Source organism: Macrobrachium rosenbergii, chromosome 50 (genome assembly GCF_040412425.1).
Source record: "Macrobrachium rosenbergii isolate ZJJX-2024 chromosome 50, ASM4041242v1, whole genome shotgun sequence".
NCBI classification, from domain to species: domain Eukaryota; kingdom Metazoa; phylum Arthropoda; class Malacostraca; order Decapoda; family Palaemonidae; genus Macrobrachium; species Macrobrachium rosenbergii.
The window spans coordinates 14,592,501-14,600,000 of NC_089790.1; positions in this window are offsets into that span (position 1 = coordinate 14,592,501).

Consider the following 7,500-nt stretch of genomic DNA (forward strand, 5'->3'; position numbering starts at 1 on the left):
AACACAGCCAACATCAAAGAAGAGATACGACAGAGACCTGGAACTTTTGATAAACTATTACTGAGGTCGAGGGAATATGTCTTGTATTTGTATACCGAAGTCAACTTGCGTTTGCCCCAAGGTTCCTGTGAAAACTTGTCTAACTGCTTTTGTAAGTAAAGGTTTTCCTAGCTACTTTTGTAAGTAAGGACATGAGTTTTTTGAAAGATTAAAGAATTGTCAAACTACTTTTTCAAGTAAAGGCTTTCCTAGGTACTTTTGTAAGAAGAGGACATGGATTTTTTTAAAGATTCAAGAGTTGTCTAACTACTTTTGTAAGTAAGGACATGGGTTTTTTGAAAGATTAAAGAGTTGTCTAACTACTTTTGTAAGTAAGAACATGGGTTTTTTGAAAGATTAAAGAGTTTTCTAACTACTTTTGTAAGTAAGGACATGGGTTTTTTGAAAGATTCAAGATTTATCTAACTACTTTTGAAGGACATGGATTTTTTGAAAGATTAAAGATTTGTCTAACCACTTTTGTAAGTAAGGACCTGGATTTTTTGAAAGATTAAAGAGTTGTCTAACACTTTTGAAAGACATTGATTTTTTGAAGGGCATGGATTTTTTGAAAGATCAAAGACTTGTCTAACTCTTTTGAAAGACATTGATTTTTTGAAAGATTAGAGTTGTCTAACTCTTTTGAAGGACATGGATTTTTTGAAAGATTAAAGAGTTGTCTAACTACTTTTGTAAGTAAGGACATGGGTTTTTTGAAAGATTAAAGATTTATCTAACTTATTTTGGGACATGGATTTTTTTGTAAGTAAGGAAATGGATTTTTTGAAAGATTAAAGAGTTTTCTAACTACTTTTGTAAATAAGGGCATGGATTTTTTGAAAGATTAAAGAGTTGTCTAACTCTTTTGAAGGACATGTATTTTGTGAAAGCTCAAAGCGTTGTCTAACTCTTTTGAAGGACATGGATTTTTTGAAAGATTAAAGAGTTATCTAACTCTTTTGAAGGACATGGATTTCTTGAAAGATTAAAGAGTTATCTAACTCTTTTGAAGGGCATGGATTTTTTGAAAGATTAAAGAGTTGTCTAACTCTTTTGAAGGGCATGGATTTTTTGAAAGATCAAAGAGTTGTCGAACTCTTTTCAAGGACTTGGATTTTTTGAAAGATTAAAGGGTTGTCTAACTCTTTTGAAGGACATGGATTTTTGAAAGATTAAAGAGTTGTCTAACCCTTTTGAAGGACTTGGATTTTTTGAAAGATTAAAGAGTTATCTAACTCTTTTGAAGGGCATGGGATTTGTCTAACTCTTTTGAAGGACATGGATTTTTGAAAGATTAAAGATTTGTTTAACTCTTTTGAACGACATGGATTTTTGAAAGATTAAGGAGTTGTCTAATTCTTTTTGAAGGACATGGATTTTTTGAAAGATTAAAGAGTGTCTAACTCTTTTGAAGGACATGGATTTTTTGAAAGATTAAAGAGCTGTCTAACTCTTTTGAAGGACATGGATTTTTTTGAAAGATTAAAGAGCTGTCTAACTCTTTTGAAGGACATGGATTTTTGAAAAATTAAAGAGTTGTCTAACTCTTTTGAAGGACATGGATTTTTTGAAAGATTAAAGATTTGTCTAACCCTTTTGAAGGACATGGATTTTTGAAAGATTAAAGAGTTGTCTAACTCTTCTGAAGGACATGGATTTTTTGAAAGATTAAAGATTTGTCTAACTCTTTTGAAGGATATGGATTTTTTGAAATACTGAAGAGTTGTCTAACTACTTTTGTAAGTAAGAACATGGATTTTTTGAAAGATAAAGAGTTGTCTAACTCTTTTAAAGGACATGACTTTTTTGAAAGAGTTGCCTAACTCTTTTGAAGGACATGGATTTTTTGAAAGATTATAGAGTTGCCTAACTACCTTTGTAAGTAAGAACATGGATTTTTGAAAGATTAGAGTTGTCTAACTACTCTTGTAGGTAAGGACATGGATTTTTTGCAAGAATAAAGGGTTGTCTAACTACTTTTGTAAGTAAGAGCACGGATTTTTTGAAAGATTAAATATTTGTCTTAACTCTTTTGAAGGACATGGATTTTTTGAAAAATTAAAGAGCTTTGTAAGTAAGGACATGAATCTTTTGAAAGATTGAAGACTTTTTTACCTGGTTTAGTAAGTAAAGATATGATTTTTTTGAAAAATTAGAGTAAAGATTTTTCCAACTGCCTTTTTGAGTAAAGGCTCTTCTAATTATTTTTGTAAGTAGGGACACAAGTCTTTGGAAAGATTAGAAATGTTAGTATGTATCTTTTATTCCACTAAAGTTTTGTATAGAATTTTTTTAACATTTTCTGATTTATTTCTGTTCTTGTGCATAAAAATCATTCATTTATCTATTCAACACAAAGAAGGAGAGAGAGAGAGAGAGAGAGAGAGAGAGAGAGAGAGAGAGAGAGAGAGAGAGAGAGAATGTGTTTGTATTTGTCTGATATTATCAAAAACATTTTCCTCCAGTATTAAAACCTTTTTTATAACAGGGGCATTATTTAGCTAGTACTTCCTTGAAATAAATCCCTTTTTATGCTTTCAAAGTATTTATTTTATTTAATCACACTTTCCATGTTCTTTAATAAAAAGAAAACATCGTTTCCTTGGAATATAACCCCTTTTTGAAAAAGGATTTAAAAATTTCCTCCAAGTCAGATTTATAAATCTCTTTCGTCTGAATATTTTTCATTACCCAGTTCTTTGTTCCTGAAAACATATTTCAATATTAATTTCATAATTCTCTTCCTTTCATTCTTCCTTCTTCCGTGTTTTCTCTCTCGTATTCTTTTCGGTGTCGTCTTTTGAGCCAATTCTCCTGGTTTAGCTTTTCCTAATTTTTCTTTCTACGAAGAAAAAATAAAAGTGATTTTTCACAATTTTATTGAGAGAGAAACACATTTAATTGCTTGATACAAAAATTACTTCTAATTAGCGGAGGTTTTTTGATATTTGGAAGATCTATGAAAAGTATTTAGTGAGATCCGTTTTACCTAAAATGATAATGAGTTATCCATGCCAAGTCTCACGACTGTGAGATATTATCTCAAGCTAGCTTGATCTCATTAAAATGTTTTCACAATATCTATGTTCATGAAATTAGTAATACATTCCCCTACTGCTGAATATTTCAGTTCATTAGGAAACTGTCATTAACAGTTAAACAGGTGAATGACTTCTTGCTTCTGAAAGTGAATTGCAGACGAAAACACGACGATTTAAAGTTACTGAAATATAGAATGTGTACACGCCTGTTAGAACAAGATGGCAAAGTCATTTACACTAAATCGAAGATGACCACAAGTCTCGCTTGATTTCCTAAATAACGCGACAACAGGTCTTGCGTGATTTCCAAAATGCAGATTAGAACGTTTTCAAATGCTTCTCTTAAATGAAACTTAATTTAATGACACCGTATCAGTTACAAAGTCTTTTTTATTAAAGAAATCTAAAAGGTTGCCATAAAATAGCTGGAATTTTTGCATTTTTACGGATTGTACCAGTTTTCAAATGTAACTTTTCCCAAAGCTTTAACAATTCGTTTTGTTACGAATCGATTTTTTTTTTACCAACATCCTTCGCTCTCTCAGTATTTTGGTTTCTCGAAAATATTTTGTCTCAGATTTTAAAATTTTATATTATAAAAACGCAGTATTCAGGCTAATTGCTTAGTTATTATAGTTCATATCAACCAGCTGTGTTCAGGTTCAATAAAATTATTATTCAGATGACTACATCTCAGTGTCTTGATATCAGAACTCTGTCTGCAAATAAAGAAAGTGCTTTAAGGTATCCTGGAGGTACATAAGCGTGAATAAAGAGTGTATTCGTATATATGTGTGTGCACAGACTCTCTCCCTATCAATTGCGAGGGGTAGGATTCCTAACGACTCTCGAGGTAGAGGGGAAGGAAATTCAGGAACAACAAATGCTATATCTTTCAGGCTAAACCGTTTCGGGGTTATATAGTCTCTCTCTCTCTCTCTCTCTCTCTCTCTCTCTCTCTCTCTCTCTCTCTCTCTCTCTCTCTCTCCTCCGTGTTTGGGAAAGCGTTCTCTCTCTCTCTCTCTCTCCGTGTTTGGGAAAACGTTTTCTCTCTCTCTCTCTCTCTCTCTCTCTCTCTCTCTCTCTCTCTCTCTCTCTCTCTCTCTCTCTCTCTCTCTCTCCATGTTTGGGAAAGTGTTTTCTCTCTCTCTCCATGTTTGGGAAAGAGTTCTCTCTTTCTCTCTCTCTCTCTCTCTCTCTCTCTCTCTCTCTCTCTCTCTCTCTCTCTCTCTCTCTCTCTCTCTCTCTCTCTACTGGCCAAAATCGGCTTCGTTTCTAAGCACTTTGGTGCGTTTTCTGGAAAACAAAAAGACTCTTGCTGTCCACTCGGCGAGATATTGGAAACTGCGGCCCCGTTGATTTACAAAACTGCTTAATTGAAAATCGGTAAAACGTAACGAGAAATAGAAATAGAGAAATAGAAACAGAAGGCTTGATGTCAATAGAAGTTCCGTTCACTCAGTAGATTAAGGGTTGGTTTGCTTCGGCTTTATGTTCGTGTATGTCTTTATAAATTTCATGGCGTATTGAGAGGATAGTTTAGTATTTAATAACTGAACACACACGCATACACATATATGTATGTGTTCAGTTATTAACGACTAAACTATATATATTATATATATGTGTATAGTTATTGTGTGTATATATAGCTATTATATATAAATATATATATATATATATATATACATATATATATATATATATATATATATGTATGTATGTATGTATGTGTGTATATATATACAGTATATATATATATATTATATATATATATATATATATATATATATATATATATATATGTGTGTGTGTGTGTGTGTGTGTGTGTGTGTGTGTGTGTATGTATGTGTATGGTAATAGCCACAATGCCCTCTTAACTTCTCGTATTCTTCACACTTTTTGGATACGGGAAGTGGGTTCGATCCCCGCTACCAGACATCAGAATGTCTTCATATCTCTTGCATTTGGATCTAAGGCTCCATAGTGACCAATTTTAAAAGTGTAGGGCTAAATTTTGTTGATATTACATCTGAATTAATTTATGCTTGGAAAGCCCCTGTTATTCTGGCATTCAGATGATGTACTTGAAAGCGTAATAAGTATTCTATCACATAAAAAGTGAAGAATTTATTTTTTTAAACTAATAATTTAATTTCATAAAAAGTTAATAATTTCACTTTATTTCCATTTCATATTTTATGTTCAAACTAAACAGTTTATTTTCATTTCATCTTATTTTATGTTCAAATCACCTAGAACAATCAACCTTTCCCATTCTCTATAGAGATAAAGCTATTTAAAGTATATTATATGAACGTTTTAATAAATTTGTATGTGCAATCCCGTATCCACGTGTCAGCTTATAACAAAGAATCCTTTACCTGGAAATATTTACAAGTGAACGTGTTTGTTTGTGTGTGTGTGTGTGTGTGTATGTGTGTTGATGTCAATATTACGTAACTCCGTGAAAGAAAAAAGAATTTAAAAAAGCTGAATGTCTCCTAGACGTTACGGAACCTTGAGATGAGATGGATATTCGTACAGCTATTGTTGACTCCAACAATGGAAGAAATCATCTGAAAAAGATTCAGACAACGAAGCGAAACTGGGGTGGATGTTGAGATGTGATGGTATTGAATATTTCTTCTTGTTTTCTTTTTTTTATATTTTTATCCTAAGCCGAAGACTGGAGGACGAATATTTCTTGAAGAGATAAAAAAATTTAATTTTTTTATTTTTTAGGGGATTTTGTCAGTTATGGGGCATAAATGCTATTGAAAAGGTCGATTGTAATCTGAACCCAGAGGTGAAGTGGATCTCTCTCTCTCTCTCTCTCTCTCTCTCTCTCTCTCTCTCTCTCTCTCTCTCTCTCTCTCTCTCTCTCTCTCTCTCTCTCTCTGTATGACAAAGGCACAGAAACACAAGCGAATATCAGCAGGTGATTTTTATCATAATGTCACACTCGTGTTGCCATGATAATACTCTAAGTACATTTTCTATTTTTTAATTAACTGCCATTGCCAGAAAATGCTTTATATATTTAAGAGTTACGCTTACAAAATATTCTTTACGTAAAATAAATTCGTTTTCCCCAAAATACCGTTTTTTAAACTTCTCACTGAGAGAACTTATATTTTTATAATTACAACAGTTTTAATCATTTAAGGCTTATCCTTGCAAATTATTCTGTATGGGATATAAACTCATTTCCCCTAAGTACCCTTTTTAAACTACTTACCAAAATAACTTTTATATTTTTATAATTTCAATCGTTATGACTTCGTCAAAGTTAACCTCCATAGGGGTTAATGAAGTGCACTTGTGTATGAATAAAACATAATAAAATAACTTATAGAAAATATTAACAAGAATAATATAAAAAATATTAACACGAATAATATAATCAGCAGAATTTGAGAAGAGCAATTGAAAACAGAGGGGTGGCTAATGAAGAAGATTTGTTGATATTCATCGTTGATAATATTAGAAAGAGAAGAAAGAAAATAGACGGAAGAGAGTGGAATAATAACAAAATACTGGTAATGATGATTATTGCAATCATGACAAAAAAAATTCATCATTGCAAATTTCCATCGATAAAGAATTTATGAGTATTATTAGATAAATAAAAGTTATGAATCTTCAAGGGAAGACAATTCTTGAAGAGAAACTGTTATTGTATCAATAAATAAAATGGCAATTGCGAGTAATTGAACATATCGCTATTTCAGATGATGTAAGTTTAATGAAACAGAAAGAATAATAATTGCCAAACGTAGGGAATAATGAATAAGTAAAGATGGGCTGAACAATATTAATTACACATGTTACAATATAAGAGTCAGCAGACGCTGATTTCATTTTCGTAATTTATAACTGATTTTAAATGTGTCTAACTTCAAGTTCAATCAACATTTGACATTTCTCCATAACTCGAAATTGGAATTTCCTAAACTCAATGATAATATTGTCACCTGTAATTCTTGTACCAGTATAAGACGTAAGAAGAATTATGACATTGATGAATTTTTGAAGATTTGGGCACATATGACCCTGTATGAAATAAAAATGGCCACTTTGGACTGTCCCAGAATCTGGTCGAGAATAAAATATACTGAAATAAAAAAAGAGAGAGAGAGAGATTTTGACAAATTCAAATATGCAGGATTTTCACCTATATGTAAATGCCTCTTTCATTTATTCCAGTTTCTCATGCAGATAACAAAGCTCAGCTTTAAGAACGTCATGGTACGCTCTCTCTCTCTCTCTCTCTCTCTCTCTCTCTCTCTCTCTCTCTCTCTCTCTCTCTCTCTCTCTCTCTCTCTCCATGTTTCACGCGAAGGGTTATTTACTTTACCTCAAAAAGAATATCACATTTTTTCAAATGGAGTGTAAGCAAGTATCGTGAAGTTGGTCT